This window comes from Neoarius graeffei, chromosome 1, assembly GCF_027579695.1.
Source record: "Neoarius graeffei isolate fNeoGra1 chromosome 1, fNeoGra1.pri, whole genome shotgun sequence".
Classification (NCBI taxonomy): domain Eukaryota; kingdom Metazoa; phylum Chordata; class Actinopteri; order Siluriformes; family Ariidae; genus Neoarius; species Neoarius graeffei.
The window spans coordinates 123,106,827-123,128,819 of NC_083569.1; the positions used below are offsets into that span (position 1 = coordinate 123,106,827).

At 40.4% G+C, this 21,993-nt stretch overlaps 1 pseudogene; it reads left to right on the top strand.

Annotated features, from left to right (window-relative positions):
- Positions 1 to 21,993, top strand: part of LOC132886221 (zinc finger protein 208-like) — an 86,009-nt pseudogene that overhangs the window by 5,703 nt on the left and 58,313 nt on the right.

Genomic DNA, 21,993 nt, shown 5'->3' on the forward strand with positions numbered 1-21,993 from the left:
AACTGTATGTCATGCATCACATGGTGGACTTTCCCCGTTCACTTAAGGCATTGTGAGATACAAATTTGAAACAGGAGAGAAAAATGGAGGAGGTGAGTGTGCTAATGAACCGTGAAAGACTGACTACAGTAACGGAAAGCGAGAAGAAAAGACGTTATGTTGCGAAGGAAAGGAAACGCAGGACCAAACTAATAAATACAAGGGTAAGTCAAAAAGTTCTAAGACAAATTGAAAAAAAATCTTTATTTATGAAAATAAAGCTATTTCTCTACATATCTTCCATTTAAGTCTAAACACTTCTGCAAGCGATGTTTCCATTGGAGAATTCCTTCTTTGTAGAAGTCTGGGGGATGTCTTTCAGACCTTTTGAGATTTTAGCATCTGTCTTAGAACTTTTTGACTTACCCTCGTATCGTCGGTCAGTGAGCACCTTGGTGTGATCAACTGTTCGTTTAGCAACAGAATGATGTAACTGTCAATGCACGGTCAAAGGTAAACCTGTGCATGCGCACACAGGCTTCCTCTGTCTGCTTGACTGTGTGAAGCGGGTGATTTCATGCACATTATTTGCTAGGGAATCCCCTCAAATTAAATAACTTCCCAGCCACAGAATGGCCTGGATTTTTTTTTTTTTTTTGGGGGGGGGGGGATATTGCAGAAATAAACATCACAATGACCAAATTTCAGAGGGAACTAAATTTCACTGATTTTTTTTTAATGAAATCGAAAGGCTGTCTAGCTTTAAAATCTAGCTTTCGATATGTATGCAACCTGTTCAAAGTTTCTTACAGTTTACAAGAACTCCAGTGACCACAATCCATCCTCACATGATGTTTCTGAAACATCTCGCACAGCTCCAACAGAAACAAATGGGTAACAAGATATGGGTTCAGGATGAGAGACAGACAGCGGTGGAATTGAATTTACGAGATAGTTGCACAGCAGCCTGTACCAGATGAAGAACCTTCACAAGGAAACACAACTGCTAAAAGAAACCTATAATTTTTGGTACCTGCTTATTCTTACATTAATTTAATCTTGGTTAATTCCCACCCAATTAGTTATCCCCTTTCATACAACAGGTACCAACCTTGATATGTGAAGGCTATCTCGTGTTTCCTTTGGGTCATGGGAAGCCAGACATCTGCGACTTTAAGTACTGCTCATGCTGCATCAGGGGGTGCCATAACACACTCGGAGGAAAATGCTATCTACATGCCTGAGCCCAAAGACCCATGACTAGTTAGTGTCACTTTGATTGATAGGACAGAGAGCACAGCCAATTTTGCTCTGTTGAACTCCCAGCCATGGATGGATCTGGCATCTTTGGGGTGCAACCTTGTGAACTTTTGTATGATGAGGAAAATGCTTTTCTGTTGCAGTACTCATGAGCTGGTAGAATACTCGCTCATTTTTGTCAAAGCAATAGGCAGGATACAGTGTCTTGTTATAACGGGGTTACAGTGTATGTATTATTAATAAACTTATCTTTTCTTGCCAACAAATGATTCTAACACACCCTGAATTTATCAAGGCGGTGTATTAAATGTTTCAGCTTTTACTACCAACTTTTGCATATAATGAACTAAGTTCATGTCTCTGCCTTTCATGACAATGAGTCGGAGTCTTAAAAGAAAAAAAAAATCACTATCACGTTTGTGCGCTTGGAGCACCGTTAGGACTAATTACAGTACCATGCACCTGTTCCGTTTTAGAACGCAATCACAGCATGTGCTTTATAAGGACTCTAAACACACAGATTTTGTGAAATTATATGTGCTGTACCGAGTGTCTCACATTTACCAAGCCTTGGATCTGTGTATTGCCTTTCTGGTTTTGACTTTTTGTGTATTTGAACTCTGCCTTTCATCGCTGTTCTGTTTGTTCCTCGCGTGACCGTTGCCCGTTTCATGACCCTGCCTTTGTCTTACATTTTTGAACTGTTTGCCTGCCTGTTTGTAAATAAACAGTCTTCCTGCAATTGTATCTGTCATTCGCATGCTTACATGACACACTGAGCCATGTGCTCCTCTTCCCACCAGAGACAGATAAACAAGTAATCAAGTCCGCAGTCATGTTAACAATACGTGTTCACACCATAAAACAAAGGCTTAAAGGGCTGATGACACGAACATGACTCTATGCAATTTCTTAAATAAACTATACAACATGGCAAACATGTTAGATTTCTGTTATAATTACGTGAAAAGAAGCTGTTGTTACGCAAATATCCAACTTATAATTGCACAGCGCAAGAAAACTGGGTCCATGGCTCGCGGCCATGCTGTGTTGTTTTCATGTGTAAATGTGACAATACAGGAAATGTACTGCCTGGCCAAAAAAAAAAAGTAGACATTTGGTTTAATTTGATTGGATGATTACTGCAGTGATTAACATGTTTCAGTTGGCAATAATTCTTTTAACTCTAACTGATGCAGTGAGTAGCTTCTCATTTCTGTAACAACCATGTCAGAAGATGCATCCTGTAATCATGGAAAAGTTACTGTATTTCGGAAGAGTAAAAGTATTGGCTTGAATCAAGCAAAGAAAACCATGACGGAGATTACAGAAATTATTGGAATTGGGTTAAGAACTGTCCAAGATAATTAAGATAATTTCCACACACACAATGTGAGGAGAACTCGCAGGAGTGGAACTAAACAGCTGTGTGTCCATAAGAAAACCACTTGCTAGTGCAGATAATCAGAAAAAAAAATGCTTCAGTTTGTTTGGGAGCATAAAAAAGGAGAAAGAATTTCTCACACGCCGAAAAGAAAGTTCTCTATTCAATTAAAAAGTTAAGCAGTGGACTGAAAATGCTTGAAAAGGCCACAGTCTGGAGTGAAATTACCAAAAAGGAGAATTCAGTCTTCTCAGTGGGCGGCACGGTGGTGTAGTGGTTAGCACTGTTGCCTCACAGCAAGAAGGTCCTGAGTTAGAGCCCACCGGCCAATGAGGGCCTTTCTGTGTGGAGTTTGCATGTTCTCCCCGTGTCCGCGTGGGTTTCCTCTGGGTGCTCTGGTTTCCCCCACAGTCCAAAGACATGCAGGTTAGGTTAACTGGTGACTCTAAATTGACCGTAGGTGTGAATGTGAGTGTGAATGGTTGTCTGTGTCTATGTGTCAGCCCTGTGATGACCTGGCAACTTGTCCAGGGTGTACCCCGCCTTTCGCCCCTAGTCAGCTGGGATAGGCTCCAGCTTGCCTGCGATCCTGTAGGACAGGATAAAGCGGCTACAGATAATGGATGGATGGATGGATGGACAGTCTTCTCAGTACAGCACAGTAGAAGTGAAAAAAAGGTTGCCTGATACCAGGGAAGGCCACAGCGCTTTTTAAATTTGGCCAGAATATTAGTTTGATAATTTGTGAAAACTTTCTCAAAAATACCAGATGTTAAAGGGGATAGTGGCATACCACCAGAAACACAAAACCAGTTCCCATACTCCATACCTAACCTCGAAGGTAATACTGGAACACCCAATCACTTTTACTCATTTTTACTGAGCTTGACATTTACTTCGAAACATCAGCACTGTACATGGGTCATCATGGGTACCAGGCACATCCCACAGGAAAACTTTATTTTTATCTTTTTTTTTTTTTCAGAGCCAAGTGTCCTGGTGATGGATGGTCTCCCATTTCCCATCATTTAAAGTGTGGAGTAAATAAACTCGTCGACATAAAATGAGAAAAAAGTGAAGACATGAAGGTTGTGTGAATTACAGTAAATGAAGGTTTGAGTTGCTTCCAGTGATGCTCACAGTCTAGTCCAGTAGATGGTGGTAAAACACCTCTCAGCTGTGAAACCACTTCACATAGAAGAAGAGGAAGGAGCTGCAGCTTTTTTCTGGCTTGGACAAGCGATTTGAGAGAGAGTTGTGTGTTTATCTTTAAATCCTGAGGTAAGTTAAAGTGAAACTGGTTCTCTGAGCTGCTTGGTGGTGATTATTTGAAGAACAGTATCCTAAAGGGATCTCTATTTCACATTGAATTGTGTTTAGTGAAGGTAGCTGGATTTTACAATTACATTAGTTCTGAACCCTATCAATTCCATTTTATCATTAACTTTAAGCAATTGCTAATGATCAGTTCATAGCAAACCTCTGAGGGAGAAATATTACAGGTTAGACTGTTAAAGCTGTCTGTTGAGTTCTATTCCACCACCCAAAACAGAGCCTGCACTTCTCATTAATTCTACACACAATGTACTTAAAATTACCTTAATTTACCCCTGAAAATTTACCAAACCAATTCACTTGAATTAAATGGGCCTTAATTTGTGAATACCGTAATTCAGGGGGGTTGTTTCCTTTGTTTGTTGTGATTAAGGGGTAATTCGGAACATTTCAAATAGTCTTAATTTCATTTTTAAGGTGATGATTCAGGGGTGGCATAGTGGTTAGCACTGTCGCCTCACAGCAAGAAGATTCTGGGTTCAAGCCCACTAGCCAGCGAGGCCACACTTTCTGTGTGGAGTTTGCATGTTCTCCCTGTGTCTGTGTGGGTTTCCTCCGGGTGTTCCAGTTTCCCCCACAGTCCAAAGACATGCAGGTTAGGATAATTGGTGGCTCTAAATTGATCGTAGGTGTGAATGTGAGTTGTTGCTTGTCTCTGTGTCAGCCCTGCGATGAATTACGTGACTTGTCCAGGGTGTACCCTGCCTCTCACCCATAGTCAGCTGAGATAGGCTTCAGCTTGCCTGCAACCCTGCACAGGATAAGCGGTTATGGATAACAGATGGATGGCTGATACAGGGGTTGACCATGCTTGTTAAGGTTAACAGCTAATTAAAGGCATTTTAAGTAGTCTTAATTTTATTTTAAGATGTTATTTCAGGAGTTATGTTAACATTTAAGGGGTTAATTTAGGGCATTTTAAGTAGTTCAGAATATAAATTGTCAGAAGGTTATGAATATTGACCCAATGCCAGGCCAACATGGAGGTTGTTGGAAAAAAAGACATGATTATATTGGATCTGAGAACAAATGTATTTCTTTAAATGCCATTTCAAGGGACTTTTTTTTTAGCTCTTCCAACACAAGAGAAACCATGAGTGATGGAAGTGTATGGTGTTCGGTTGAAAAAAATTGCAGTGCAGCATTGGCAACCGCCATTTTAAGAAAGAAAGCACAACTTTATTCATCACACACTTGTGAAATTCCTCTCTCCATTTAACCCATCTGAAGCAGTGAACACACATGTGCGCACACACATACATACCCAGAGCAGTGGGCAGCCATGCTAACTGCACCCGGGGAGCAGTTGGGAGTTAGGTGCCTTGCTCAAGGGCACCTCAGCCCAAGGCTGTCCCATATTAACCTAACCACATGTCTTTGAACTGTGGGGGAAACCGGAGCACCCAGAGGAAACCCACACAGACACGGGGAGAACATGCAAACTCCACACAGAAAGGCCCTTGCCGGCCGCTGGGCTCGAACCCAGAACTTTCTTTCTATGAGGCGACAGTGCTAACCACTACTCCACCATGCTGCCCACAGATTTAAAAAAATCTGTGTAAAATGTTAGCCTGATAACATTTCTCAAAGGTGCTGTGTGGAACAATTTGTAAGGATTTTAGTTTAAACGGTTCAAAAAATTAATTGCAGTTATCAACATAACATGAAGTAACAGCTTTGATGTTATGTCAAAGATGTCGATGCATTGCATTGCAGAGATATCGACTGAAGTTAGCATGCTAACCAGCTAGCTCTCAGACAGGATGTACTGTCCATCTTGTAATACCACTTTCTACCTCAAGAGGTGATCTTGAAATGTGTAATATGAATTCACCAGACAGCCAAATTCTTACACATTGCACTTTTAACATTAGCATTAAAATGGGGGGGCCATGGACAAATAGACTGACAGAGAAGTCTGGGCTTTATTGAGTGCATGTGCAGTGGAGGAAAAAATAAAAATCATCTTCAGCATTTCCTTCTAATGGCTCCTGGGTGGCACAACAGAAAAGTGTTCACCCTGTCATCATTCTACCATGCAAAGAAGAAACAACCATAAACAATATCCAGACCGCCACCATCTCTGGACCCAAGCTCATTTACAATGGACTGAGGCAAAGTGGAAAATTGTCCCGAGGTCTAACGAATCAAAATTTGAAATTCTTTTTGGAAATCTTGGACACCATGTCCTCCTGGCTAAAGAGGAGAACGACCATCTAGCTTGTTGTCAGCACACATGGGGGCATTAATGTGCATGGCATGGGCAGCTTCAGGGCTTGACAATAACTTTTAAACCCACTTGCCCTGGGGGGCAAGTGGGGGTTAATTTCCACTTGCTCCCCAATATTATCACTTGCCCCTATTTTGCGAGTACTACTTATTTATTTATTTATTTTTTTTAGGAAAACCATAGAATAGTTGTGAATTGCAACATAAAATGATCACACATTGAGTTGAAGTTTGGTTATTGAAACACAAAACATGTACTTTTATCTGTTTAATCAACAAAACTGATTGACCTGAGTATTCCCAGAATGACTAACTGGACTACCAAAACATCTAAAAAGGTAAGCTGGTAAAAAAAAAAAAAAAATCAACTAGGCAAGACAACTGACTAAGACTAGTAAGAATTCAAATGTCTGATAAACAGCCAAAACTGAAAACAGATGAAGTACCATCAGATTAAACAATGTCACATGCATCATTTTGAATGAGAAAATCAAGCAGTCTATCCTCTGCAGCAGCATCATTCTATTTCTCCATCGTCTGTGGTAGAACAAATCTAGGGTGCTGCTGCCTCTGGCCATCATTCCACCATAGTTGTACAGCTCTTTCAGCATCATATGCCTCCAGTGATGGGCCCTCTATAGAGGCAATCAGAAGATTGTTCATCTGTGCAGTTGTCAAGGATGAACGCCAGTCACTTTTTGTGCACTTCACAGCAGAAAAGCCACACTCACAAATAGCACTGGAAACTGGTATTGTCAAAACTATCTGCACCAACTTTTGGTCTGGGGTGTTGGTGTAGTCTGGCTCCAAGAATGGCTTTCATCCTAGTCCATTCATGGCATATGGCATCAGGGTCAGTCATTCCCAAACTTGTTAGGAGTTCAGCAAAATGGTCACACAAAAATGCTAGGCTATCATTCCCATAAGTGACTAGAGCATCCCTGTCATCTGGCTACTCCTTGGTGTCAAAAATCCTGCCTGCTTGCAGAACTCTCGTAACGGCATTCTGATTGTTGTCTAGTCGTGCAGTGACATGATTTCTGATCACTTCACCCACCCCTTCTAAATCTGTGTAATCTGGGTTTTCTTGCACGTGTGAGAACAACATCTTTATATGTACCTTGTGGTACAGTAGCGACCTGGGCCAGAAATTCTGCATACTGTGGCCCAGGTGTTGTGGACACAAGTCATTTCCTCTTGCTGAAATGACAGGCTGAGCCTGGCAACATAATCAAGAACCTCTTTCATGAAGAAAATAAAACGCAATACCCAGAAATCTTTCAGCTTGTCTGCCACAAACTAAGCCCTGCCTTTGACTTGAGGGGTTGCCTGCCCTGAGCCTGCCTGTGAAACATGTTCAAAATGAGTAACAATAACTGTATAGCTGGCCATCAAAGCATCAGTAGCCTTTCTGATATGGGGGAGCCATCTGGTTCCTGACAATTTTTCTCCTCCATGGTCTCCGCTATAGATTTCAACTCTCTAAGAGCTTTTGGAGAGTAGTGATGGTGTTTGTGGAGTTTTTTTGAGTACGTCACTAACTGTGGTCATGTTTTGGTTGTCTTTGATGGCACTCAGAACAGCCAGCTCAAGTCTGTGAGCAGCACAGTGAACAGGGACAATGTACTGGTGGTTTGCTTGTAGGCGAGTGGCAACGCTGCTGTTGGCCAGTAGATTCACAGAAGTACCATCACACCCAGCACCAACTAGTCTGTTCAACCAATCGCTGCCTGGCAGAAATAAAAATGAAGCTTTAAAAAATGACTGGTTTCTTAGGTGTCATTAACTGATCTCCAAATTGAAATGCAATGACTTGTGATTAGCTGTAATAACTTCTGAAATAACTATTCGTTACAGAGCATCACTCAATTTGCAAAGAGAAATACTGGAAGAAATTGGCCAAACTGGCTAATTTTAATAATCTATCTAGATGTTAATGTGGAAGATGCTAGTCCAAAAGGCAATTTTGTTTTAAAACTTCACCTATAAAATTTCTCATGGATCTGTCTAGTGCACCAAAACTCCATCGGCATGTGCATGCTCAATAGCTTCTAAACTGGCTAGCACATCTCTCACTTGGCCATTCTCCACAAACCTACAAGCAAATTCTGGAATATGCCATAAACTGTAAAACTTAGTTGTTATGCAGTTTTGATTTTATTTAATATCCTGTATAATCACTTTTTTTTTTGTCAGACAATCCTTGTGTACCAAAACTGAAAGTATTACCTGATTTTATTAGTCTTTTCCGAATAACACGTTAGAATGTTTAAACTATGCATTACATTTTCTAATTCACCATATATGCCAGTGACATACCTGCAGTACACAGTTTCTAATTCAGAAACACCGCAATCTGTGGTCCCATCAAATATAATGGACAGAACATCCGAAGCTGCAACGGATTCTAAAACTGGCTCTCTTATGGCCTCTACAATATACTCGGAGAACCTGAAAAATATTAATTTTTTTAAATGGGCATGAATCAGTGTTTTCATGGACCCATTGTAAATCTATAAAATTCATATTAATTCCAAGCTTTTCCAAAAATTGTTCTGTAACAGCAACAATACATACAGAGACCACCTAAAAATTTCCAAAACTGACCTGGGACAGGCTTTGTCACTTGTGCAGCTCAGAAATCGCTTCAAATCGGAGCCAGTCTTAGCCTGGAGTTCAAGAAGACGTGGGAAAGAAGTGAATGGCATTTCAAAGTGCATAACAAAGTATACAGTATTAAACATTTCTTTTAGGATTTCCTTGGGGTTTTTCGGCCATTTTACGAACTATAGCATCAACTGGCCCCTGTTGTCCCCGTTCAGCACAGGCAGCAGCATTTGCAGCCATAAGATGTCTAGGTGAATCCCAATGGTTCTGAACACATCCTTTTCTAAAAGTTTTGCAGTGGGATATAAAGACAGATGAACCACCACCATCACCTCCATATTGAGTGCAATACCATCATCCCATCTTCCTCAGTGTAGGCGAGTCCCCTGAATTCCTCGAGCCAACTTTGTTAAAACTGTCTCTTTTTCTCTTTTTAGCTTCATAGCTCTTTTTATTTCCAGACTGACTTTTCTGTTCTTTTTCTTGTTTCTTGTTATCAGACAGGGTTTTTTTTATATATATATATATAAAAGCTCAAACTGAAAGCTGAATAGAGTTTGCTGCTTTGGCTTCTTCGTTGCCATCTTGTACAGCATGGACTAAATGCAGTTGAAGTTCTGATTGGTCAAAAATAATAATTTAAATATTCAGCAGTGACCGGTCATTTCCGAGAGATACTGCTCTTACAATAGCTGCACTGATGTCACATTTTCCTCACCTACCCTCTGCCTGGGGGACAAGTGAACTTTGTTCATACACTGAAGCCAAGCAGAGATGTCTGGCATCTGTTGCTGTCGTCTGAAGAAAACTACAGCTAAAAAAGCTTTACTACCAGATTACTTGGATAATCTTAGTCAGAAAGAAGCAAAGGATAGATATACGTGGAAATTAGTTTATTAGCGGTTATGATCCGTACAAAATTCCTCTAAACGACTGGAGTGACAGTGCAGATTTGTGACCTAGCATTAGCTACATGTTGGAATATACCTTTTCCCCCCCCTGAAGAGTCCTGACACCAGAAGAAGAGTTTAGCAAAAGCAAGAAAACCTTCTTTGTGTAAAGACTTTTTCCTGACATCAGCTTTTGGGAACAGAGTGCTGCAAAAGCCAAAGCATTTATTCTCAAAGGACTCCGACCTGAACTGTGGGCTGGATGGTATCCCCGCCCCTCCATGTCTCAGCAACTCCATGGACATCTAATTGCACAGCTATCTGCACTCTATCATTTATACAGTGATTGCTTATTATTGTTATTTGTAAAATAATATCTTGCTCTAGACTTTCAAACAGTATTGCAAGATTTTATTTTAATTTTATATAATAGTGGATGGTACAATAATTATAAACGCTAACAGAATCGGCACATTCCAGTTGTAGCTGTAGTCATACAGTAACTATAATCACTCTTGTAAAAATAATTTCAATAAACTGTTAATGTTCAGTTCCCTTTTCATTTATTCTCGATTCAAAAGGCACAACTGAGTCACACAGGTTGATCAGTGTGTAACGGACAATAACAATTGTATCTAAAATAGTTTTTCCTGCCTTAGTTGATTCATTTCCGTTTCACATGCGTGCAGCTGTTGTAAAGTTCAGTATGTTTGTGTAGAACTCTCAGACTGTAGGTTCATTTCCCCACACTGACTCCATGGAGACATTTTGCACAGGACTGGGTTCCTCTGATAACAGAAACAAAGCTCCAGCTCTGTCTGCTCTTAATCTGTTCTGTTTGCTTCAGACGCGCCACAATAATCCCAGTTCCCAAGAAAACCACCATCACAGGACTGAATGACTGACTACAGGCCTGTAGCCCTCACCTCTGTAGTCATGAAGTCCTTCGAGAGACTGGTGTTGTCACACCTGAAGGACATCACAGACCCCCTGCTGGACCCCCTGCAGTTTGCCTACCGGGCAAACAGATCAGTGGATGATGCAATCAATATGGGACTGCACTACATCCTGCAACACCTTGACTCTGCAGGGACGTACGCCAGGATCCTGTTCGTGGACTTCAGTTCGGCGTTCAACACCATTGTTCCAGACATCCTCCACACCAAGCTCACCCAGCTCACTGTGCCCTCCTCCACCTGTCAGTGGATTATAAACTTCCTGACTGACAGGAAGCAGCAGGTGAGGCTGGGGAGCATCACATCCAGCACCCAGACTATCAGCACTGGCGCCCCCCAGGGGTGTGTGCTCTCCCCACTGCTATTCTCCCTTTACACCAACAACTGCACCTCAAGAGACCCGTCTGTTAAACTCCTGAAATTTGCCGATGGCACAACGGTCATCGGCCTCATCCGAGACGGTGACGAGTCTGCATACAGACGGGAGGTTGAACAGCTGGTCTGTTGGTGTGGTCAGAACAATCTGGAGCTGAACACGCTCAAAACTGTGGAGATGACAGTGGACTTTAGGAGGATCCCCCCCACCCTGTCGCCCATCACCAACAACACCGTGACTGCTGTTGAAACCTTCAGGTTTCTGGGTTCCACAATCTCCTGGGACCTGAAGTGGGAGACCAACACAGTCACCATCATCAAAAAGGCCCAGCAGAGGTTGTACTTTCTGCGCCAGCTCAGGAAGCTCAACCAGTCTAAGGAGCTGCTGACACAATTCTACTCTGCCATCATTCAGTCTGTTCTCTGCTCTTCCATCACTGTTTGGCTTGGATCGGTCACCAAGCAGGACAAGAACAGACTGCAACGGACAATAAGGTCTGCAGAAAAAATTATTGGTGTCAGCCTGCTCTCCATCCAAGACCAGTACCTGTCCAGAGTCAGGAAGCGGGCAGGTAACATCTCTGCAGACCCATCACACCCTGGTCACAAATTGTTTAAACTTCTCCCCTCTGGGAGACGCTACAGATCACTGTATGCAAAAACAACCAGACACAAGAACAGTTTTTTCTCCACTCAGGCTGTCTCTGTGATGAACAGCTAAAACCGGACTCGAATATCAGTAACATCAACTGTGAAATATCTGCACACCCATACCATCATTCTGTGCACACTGTATATTTATATTTACTAAGTCATCCTTGCACTATGCACCATTTTGCACTTATATATCTCCATATCCATCCTTGTCTATACATATATTAACCCTTCTACATGTACATAGCTTTTTGTTTTGATTTTTGTCTACGCTTTTTTTTATCTGTTTGTACTAAGAGAGCTAAGTGAAACCGGAGTCAAATTCCTCGTGTGTTCACATACCTGGCAATAAAAGTGATTCTGATTCTTTCAGGATTTGTCGCTCCTTGTTGAGGGTTTTTTTTTTTTTTAATGCCGGAGTTGTTTGAAACCAATCTGTGTTGAATAAGGAAGCGGCTTCACCTGTAAGAAAATCAAACACTTTCATGAAGGAGCTAACTCGAATGCGAGCAGAAAAAAATGAAATGAGATTCTTAAGCAAACTCTTCCATACTCACTTCTGACTTTCTGTTTTTGTAAAATACATTTTAAATACAATCATGAATTTCTCTGGTGCTTTCAGGCTGAGCTCCTTATATTTTTTAACCACTCATTTCCTCATTGTTCTTGAAGCATTTGCTTCTATTTGTTAACATTTCTCTTGATAGCGGGGAGACAAATGCCTTTTTATCTATTTCTCTGTTTGAACATTATGATGGGTACAAATGTTGTGCACAGTCTTTACCAGATACAGAAATGAAAGTAACTAATTTTATCATCAAATAAAAGAAAGTGGGCGGCACGGTGGTGTAGTGGTTAGCGCTGTCGCCTCACAGCAAGAAGGTCCGGGTTCGAGCCCCGTGGCCGGCGAGGGCCTTTCTGTGTGGAGTTTGCATGTTCTCCCCGTGTCCACGTGGGTTTCCTCTGGGTGCTCCGGTTTCCCCCACAGTCCAAAGACATGCAGGTTAGGTTAACTGGTGACTCTAAATTGAGCGTAGGTGTGAATGTGAGTGTGAATGGTTGTCTGTGTCTATGTGTCAGCCCTGTGATGACCTGGCGACTTGTCCAGGGTGAACCCCGCCTTTCGCCCGTAGTCAGCTGGGATAGACTCCAGCTTGCCTGCGACCCTGTAGAAGGATAAAGCGGCTAGAGATAATGAGATGAGATAAAAGAAAGTCAGGACGTAGAATTGATTCAGCCCGTTTTCTTTCCTTGTGTGGCATTGGAACAAAAAATGTTTTTTGTTATTGAGTTCTGTTTCTTTTCTCCCCAGAGACACACAAGTCATGATGCCCACAAGAGACTCCAGCAGCTGTCAAAAGACTTCCACTACACCTGATACTATCACCAGTTCTTCACGAATGAAGAAAGGTCTTCACCCTTGCTCAGACTGTGGGAAAAGTTTTACTTCTCGGAGTAAGCTCCAAATCCACCAGCGCATTCACACAGGAGAGAAGCCATTTATTTGCATACAGTGTGGGAGAAGTTTTACTCAGCAGCGTAATCTGAACACGCATCAACGCATTCACACAGGAGAGAAGCCGTATCACTGCTCACAATGTGGGAAGAGTTTTACTCAGTTGAGTATATTCTGTGAACACCAACGAATTCATACAGGAGAGAAACCATTTATGTGTTCACAGTGTAGCAGAAGTTTTACTAACCGGGGTAATCTCAAAAGACACCAACGGCTTCACACAGGAGAGAAGCCGTATCGCTGCTCACAATGTGGGGAGAGTTTTAAACACAAGACAACTCTCCAGGAACACCAGACTCTTCACTCAGGAGAGAAGCTCTATTACTGCTCACAGTGTGGGAAGAGTTTTAATAGAGTCAGTAATTTTAAACAACACCAACGAACTCACACAGGAGAGAAACCATTTATCTGCTTACAGTGTGGAAAAAGATTTACTCACCAATGTAATCTCAAAACACACCAACGCGTCCATACGGGAGAGAAGCCGTATCACTGCTCACAGTGTGGAAAGAGTTTTGCTGACACTAGTAATTTCCAACAACATCAACGAATTCACACCGGTGAGAAGCCGTATTACTGCTCACAGTGTGGAAAGATGTTTTCTCACCTAAGTACGTTCAAAACACACCAGCGGATTCACATGAGAGAGAAGCCATGTGAGTCCTGACGGCGTGGGAAGAGAAGTGAACTGATCTCCAATGACACCAGTGTGTTCACACCAACAAACAGCCTTAACACTGCTTACATTGTGAATGGAGATTTATTAATTTTAGCATCTTTAAGACCCACAATTGTATCAACAAAGAGCCATCAGCTTTAACAGTAACAGTGTTAAAATGAATCCTCAACTGGAAATAATGAACCATTCAGAAACATTTGGAGCCTCCAAATGGCATTAATTAATTTTGCTTGGTGGAAATTTTTGCATTAGTCTTGACTTCCTGTTGTTGAATAACTTCCCAGTAAGCACGTTTTAATTAGATATGCTGTCCTGATTGTTTGTTATTACAAAATTAGCTTGGAGTGCTGCAGTGTCTCTGACCACCATTTCTGATATGACTTATTTTTTAACAGTGCAAATTAAAGGCATTAAGGGGTAAAATAGACTTCGGTGCTTCAGTGCAAGAATCATCTCAGACCATGATGTCACGGTTTGAAATTTTCACAGTATTATAATTAAAAAAAACAGCACAGTTCCACAATGTTAATCTACATTATATTGCAGGCATTTAGTAGATGCTCTTAACCAGAGTGAAGTACAACATACCCAGAGCAGCCTGGGGAGCAGTTGGGGTTAGGTGCCTTGCTCAAGGGCACTTCAGCTATTCCTGCTGGTCTACAGAATCGAACTGACAACCTTTTGGTCCCAAAGCTGCTTTTCTAACCTTTAGGCTATGGCTTCCCCTAAATCTACTATTTCAAACACAAGCAAGATGATGAAAAGAAATGTATTATCTAATCTGGACTCTTACAGTAATGCTTTTATGGCTGAGGACTACAGTTGACTTGCTAACTTTAGGACTGCAGTTGTCATGAACAGTTTTGCACTCAAGTTTCCATCAATGAAGAGTTTATAACATCAACGAAACTGACTTCATGTTAAAACTGTTAATGTTATAGTCATGCTGTCTGTTGTTGCCCAAATGAGGATGGGTTCCCTTTTGAGTCTGGTTCCTCTCGAGGTTTCTTCCTCATGTCGTCTGAGGGAGTTTTTCCTTGCCGCCGTCGCCACAGGCTTGCTCATTGGGGATAGATAAAATTAGCTCATGTTTTAAGTCGTTCAAATTCTGTAAAGCTGCTTTGCGCCAATTTTTATTGTTAAAAGCACTATACAAATAAACTTGACTTGACTAATCTTTGTACAAATGGTACAGCCTTGTATAGATAACAAAAACCCAAAAGAAACAAGTTCAAATCCACTCATTTTTTTTCTCAAAAAAGGTATTTTTAACAGTGGGTTTTCTATAAAACTTCATTTATTGTGTCATTATAAGCTTATAATGAAAGTGGCTGTGTGCAGTGCTACTTAAGCAAAACTGTTGCGTTTTGAAATAGAACATTGTTGGGTTTATTTCTGGTTAGTGATGCTGTTTTCTTTGGTGTTTCGTTGCCATTGTTTTCTCATAAAGTTAAGAATATGTGAAAAAAGTTAGCTGACATAGCAGATAAAACATAGCCAAATCACTAAGAAATGGTCATGCTGAAACATTAATTAGGGCGAGTCCAAAGGGAGGAGGAGGTTACTCCCCCCCCCCAAAAGTTATCCAGCCAGTGTTGTCTGTTCTTTTTAATGGAAAGTAGCTAATGCGTTTTCAAAATGTCACTAGAAGTCATCTGATGACATCATAGCCTGATTTGCATATCAAAATGTGTTCAGTATGGAAAGAAGAATTTTTAATGACACTTAGAATCAAATGGAGTTTTTGCGGAATAGGAAAAAACACAACACGGTGAAGTGATGGAAAGTGGAGGGCCATTATCACCCAAAAACGGATCATTGTCCTATACCAGCACATTCTGTAGTGTTATTTCTCTCTATGATGTTTGTTTGTTTGTTGGATCAAAGCTGGTCTGCGGTGGCGGTGGTGGTGGTGGTATCGACCTGACCCATAATCAATATTAGCAAAGTGAATACTTTTTTAAATAACACTGCCATGCAACCATGGCCTAAAGGTTAGAGAAGCAGCAATAGGCCCAAAGGGTCACTGGTTCAATTACCTGGACCAGCAGGAAAATCCATGGCTGAAGGACCCTTGAGCAAGACACCTAACCCCCAGCTGCTCCCCAGACCCTGGGTATGTGTGTGCGCTCATTGTACATCACTCTGAATAAGAGTGTCTGCTAAATACCTGTAATATAATGTAATGTAACACACCCAATGATCCATGACATACAAAGTCATAGAAGAGACTTGTAACATCAATGGTTATTAAAATGAACATCATGCTGAAACCAGGGATGCAAAACCACTGGAGTAATGCCTGTTATCAATATAGCCAAAAATTATACATTACTGATACAGTGAGGAGAATTTAAGTTCATTCTCATATATTAAAATTACACACTATATTTACTAGGGTTGCTGTCAAAAAAAATTCAGCCAAAAATTAAGTCTCTTTCCATTTTTTGGCCAAAATGGGGGGGATGGAGGAGGGGGATCTCATATCCTCTTATGTTGTAAGGACTCCTTTGTTTTCTCTCCAGGTAAATGGAAAGTATAAATAAATAAGCGTAATTTATTGAAATATTAAATATATTTATCAGGGGTATCACTTGTCAGTTCACCATCCAGCAGCGTTTTCAAGATTGCAGGAGTTTCTGAAGTTTTCAGTGCGGAAGAGTTTTACACAGTGGAGTCGTTTCCAAGTCCACCAGTGCATTCACACACAAGAATGGCTGTATCACTGTTCACAATGTGTGAAGAATTTTAATCCGGGTGGTTGTGCAGTTTTGTATGTTTTTTTGGGCTTCCTCAAGGTTTTCCAGTTTCCTCCCATCTCACAAACCCTTTTAGGTAGATGAATTGGTTAAGATCAATCCCCCCAAATGTGAATGAATGTACGGTATGTGTGCATGGTGCCCTGTGATGGCCCGTCGGACACTTGAGCTGGTGGAACATGTATGAATGCAGTGTAATCACGCAGCAATGGATGTAAGGATTAAAGAAACATGAATTATGTATTTAGAATGTACAGAGGGAAAAAACTTCTAATTTTAACACATTTTTTCAGGGTCATTTAACAGGATATAGGGAAATTAGGTTACATACTGGCAGTAGGTGGTGCTGAAACATCTTACAGCATATTGAAGAAGAAGAAGAAGAAGAAGAAGAAGCGCTTCAGCTGAGTTATTCAACCAGGCTAGTCATCTCTGTGGGAAAGTATGTTAGTGGTTCTGTGTCCTGCACAGCATTTTCTGCCTGAGGTTTACTGCAGTGGTTAAATCTGAAGGCGTTTAAGAAAAGCTGGTTATATTTGGAGTGGGTAACTCCATTCTAACCACATGCAGCAAGAGGTAAGTTAAAGTGAAATGGCTGTGGATCTTAAATGGATCTCTGCTTTATATCTAACAACATCTAGTGCACATAGATGACTTGTACCTTTTTAAATAGATATGTATAGTTGTGGTCAGAAGTTTACATACAGTGACATGAATGCTATCTTAGATCTGAATGTCATGGCAATTTTTGGGCTTTCAGTCATTTCTTTGAACTGTTCTTTTTCTGTGGCAGCATGTACAGCATACGTCTTTAATTAAAAAAAAAAACACTAGAATTTAGTGCATAAGGTTTTTTTTTTTCCTTTGGATTTTCTGAAATCAACACAGGGTCAAAACTATACATACAGGGTCAAAAATATACATACAGCACACCTAATATTTGGGTAAAATGTCTCTTCGCAAGATTCACTTTGACCAAACATTTTTGTTCACCATGAACAAGCTTCTGGCAGAATTCTGGTTGGATATTTCACGACTTTTCGTGGTAGAATTAGTAGAATTCAATTGAATTTCATTTTTTGTTCTTGGCATGGACTCGACTTATAAGCACGGTCCATATATTTCCAATAGGATTGAAGTCAGGACTTGTTTTTGATGGTTTCTGATGGTTTGTGCTGAAGAATTCTGAGGTAGTCCTACTCCTTCATTATTCCATCCACTTTGTGCAATGAACCAGTTCCACTGGCAGCAAAACAGCCCCAGTGTATGATGATCCTACCACCACTACCAGTTGGTATAGTGTCCCTCTGTACATGGTGGTCATTGTGGCCAAACAACTCAATCTTTGTTTCATCTGACCATACAGCTTTCCTCCAGAAGGCTTTTTCTTTGTCCGTGTGGTCAGCTTCAAATTTTAGTTAAGCTTGAAGGTGTCAATTTTGGAGCAGGGGGTTATTTCTTGGATAGCAGCCTCTTAGTCCACGGTGATCTGAGCTGTAGACAGTGATTCATCAGCTTCCAGTTCATGGCAGGGCTGTGCCATGGTGGTTCCCAGGTTGTTCCTGACCATCCAAAGCAATTTCCTTTCAGCTGAGGGTGACAGTTTGGGTTATTTTGAAGCAAAGTGGCTTGGCAGAGTGACTACACCTCACAATAACTTGAATGCAATTATTTGAAAAGGTCTTGGAATTTGCAGTTGTTTAGAAATGGCTCTAAGAGACATTCCAGGGTTGTGTATATCTGCGATCCTCTTTCTCAGATCTGCACTGAGCTCCTTAGACTTTCCCATTGTACTGTGTGTTGATCAAGCCAATGAGTGCTGTAAACAAACCCTTTTTATGAAGGCCGAGATCTCTAACAGGAATTTAAGAGATCTCGGCCCTGACAAAATAAGAGACATTTTGGAAGTTTCAGCACCTCTGAATTAATAATGTGAGTGTATGTAAATTATTTACCCTGTATGTATAATTTTGACCCTGTGTTGATTTCAGAAAACCCAAAGAGAATTAAAACTTGTGCACCAAATTCTAGTTTTGTTTTTTTTTAATTAAAGCTGTATGCTGTACAATCATTCTGCCACAGAGAAAGAACAGTTCAAAGAAATGACTTAAAGCCCAAATATTGCCATGACATTCATATCCAAGATGACATTCATGTCACTGTATGTAAACTTCTGACCACAACTGTAAATGTGATCAGTAGTAATTCTAGTTTTATCATTTTCTTGTCATTGTTGATGAGAAGCCACATTACCTCAGCAAACATTTTCCTCATCAGTTAAGCAATGTTTATTATCAACCCTGAGTCTTCAGAGTGTCAGGTTTTAGCAGATATTTGAATGAAAATCACCTCTAATTATAATTATGGACATGCACAACTCTGAGTGATCAATTAACAGTCAGCTTTAGCAAAGTTATGTTGTGTGTTGGTAGCACAATTGAAAAGTAGAAGGGCACTCGGTAGTGTGCAAATCTCCACCAAGCCACATATACTAGTGCATCTCAAAAAATTAGAATATTGTGAAAAAGTTCAATATTTTCCATCAGTTATTTAAGAAAGTGAAAATGTTATATATTATAGACTCATTACACATAAACTAAAATGTTTCAAGCATTTTTCTATTTTAATTTTAATCAGTATGGCATACAGTACAAAAATATTTTTTTTTAAATCTCAAAATATTAGAATATTTAATTTCGAGTTTGAGTGAAACAGTATGAACACAGTGTATCTCTTGGTCTAGTTCAGTACACACAACCACAATCATGGGGAAGACTGCTGACTTGACTGTTGTCCAGAAGATGATCACTGATGCCCTCCACAAGGAGGGTAAGCCACAAAAGGTCATTGAAAAGGGTGGCTGGAAAAGGTGCACAAGCAACAGGGATGGCCGCAGTCTTGAGAGGATTGTCAAGAAAAGTTGATTCAAGAACTTGGGAGAGCTTCACAAGGAGTGGACTGAGGCTGGTGTCAGTGTATCAAGACCCATCACGAACAGACATCTTCAAGAAAGGGGATACAACTTTCGCATTCCTAATATCAAGCTACTCCTGAGCCAGAGACAATGTCAGAAGTGTCTTATCTGGGCTAAGGAGAGAAAGAAATGGACTGTTGCTCAGTGGTCCAAAGTCCTCTTTTCAGATGAAAGTACATTTTGCATTTAATTTGGAAATCACGGTTCTAGAGTCTGGAGGAAGAGTGGAGAGGCACAGAATCCAAGGTGTTTGAAGCCCAGTGTGAAGTTTCCACAGTCTGTGATGATTTGGGGTGCCGTGTCATCTGCTGGTGTTGGTCCACTGTATTTTATCAAGTCCAAAGTCAACACAGCCATCTACCAGGAGATTTTAGAGCACTTCATGCTTCCATCTGCTGACGAGCTTTTTGGAGATGCTGATTTCCTTTTCCAGCAGGACTTGGCACCTACCCACAGTGCCAAAACTACTACCAAATGGTTTGCTGACCATGATATTACTGTGTTTGATTGGCCAGCCAACTTGCCTGACCTGAACCCCATAGAGAATCTATGGGGCATTGTCAAGAGGAAGATGAGAAACACCCGACCCAAAAATACAGATACGCTGAAGGCCACTATCAAAGCAACCTGGGCTTCAATAACACCTCAGCAGTGCCACAGACTGATCACCTCCATGCCACACCGCATTGATACAGTAATTCATGGTAAAGGAGCCCCAACCAAGTATTGAGTGTATAAATGAATATACTTTTCAGAAGTTGGACATTTCTGTATTGTAAATCCTTTTTTTGATTGATCGTAGGGAATATTCTAATAATTTGAGATACTGGATTTCTGATTTTCATGAGCTATAAGCCATAATCATCAAAATTTAAAACAAAAAAGGCTTTAAATATTTCACTTTACATGTAATGAATATAGAATATATGAAAGTTTACCTTTTTGAATTAAATTATGGAAAAAAGGAACTTTTTCATGGTATTCTAATTTTTTGAGATGCACTAGTTTCTAGATTTGCATCTAAATTTAATCAATTGTTTCTTGGTCCATGGCCCACCTTTCCTCAAAATGTCACCAAAATCCGTTCACTACTTTTTGAGTTATGTTGGGAAAAGACAAGCAAATGGAGGCGAAAACATAACCTCCTCCAAAGTTAGCAGAGGTAATGATAGTAGGGTAGTTCTAAAAAAAAAATTGCAAAAAATCATGTGTCATACATTGCTATTTTTATCTAAACCTGGTAACCTGAAAGTTGTACTGTTTAACTGCATATTACACACTATATGTACCTACATTTATACAAAAAAAAAAACTGTGTCAACATCTTGACCAAACTAATTAAGCCATGGGTATTCACCTAAAGTTCCAGATACATAAACTTCCTTGCATATAGAGGTCAAAGAAAAATGACTGAAGGGTGACAAGTTACTTAATAATTCTTTACCATAATAAATACAGTGTAATTTAAGGATTTTCTTTTTAATTAGTCAATAATTCTGAGGTAAATTTTGATGATGCGGATGATTGTGTCATTTCCCCATCACTATATTAGCGGTTTTGATGTAAATTATAATTACAGTGTGATTTAAGCAGGGCTTTGAACCGGTTCAAGGAACGAAAATGAAAACCGGGAACTTTTTCTATTTCACATGGAACAGAAACGAAACCAGAAACTTTATTATTTTTTATGTTCCGGAACAGAAACGCTTATTAAAAATAATGGTAACCGGTTAATACCGGTTTTTATTTCATTCCTCAAAGTTTCCGTAGCCTATAAATAAAGTCATTCTTCTCCTGCGCAAGTTTCTATGACCCGCTGGGGTTCACTTCCTGTGTGACGTTCGCTGACTGAATGGAGAGAGCGGGAGGGTGGACTATCACGTCTCCACATCTTAAATAAGAGGTAAATATTGCAGTCTATCGTTATTCAAAAACGTCAATTTCAAACACGATATCAATATATTTGTCCACGTTAATGAGAGGCTCGCGAACATTAAATGACGTTAACCTCTGTTAGCCTATCAATGCGTAGGGCCTGACTAGCCTTTGGTAACACACTAAACGAATTATCTTTCATTTTTGGCACTTTTTCTGTTTGTGTAGATGGGAAGACGTACTGAGAATCCAAATCGCCAACATTTGAAATAATTGTTTTGAATTATTTCTTGCCTTATTTAATGAAGGTTGTAATAGAATTAGCCTACATTTGGCTTAAGCTGGATGAGACAGAGACATAATTTTATAGCCATCTGTTAAACAGCTGACAGGAAACGTAATTAACCGTTCCGGGAACGAAATTTTTTTTGTTCTAACCGGTTCGGGAAAAAATGGTGGAACCCAAAACCGGAAATGTTAAAATTCCGTTTCTGTTCGGAACGAACCAATAGGAAAAAAAT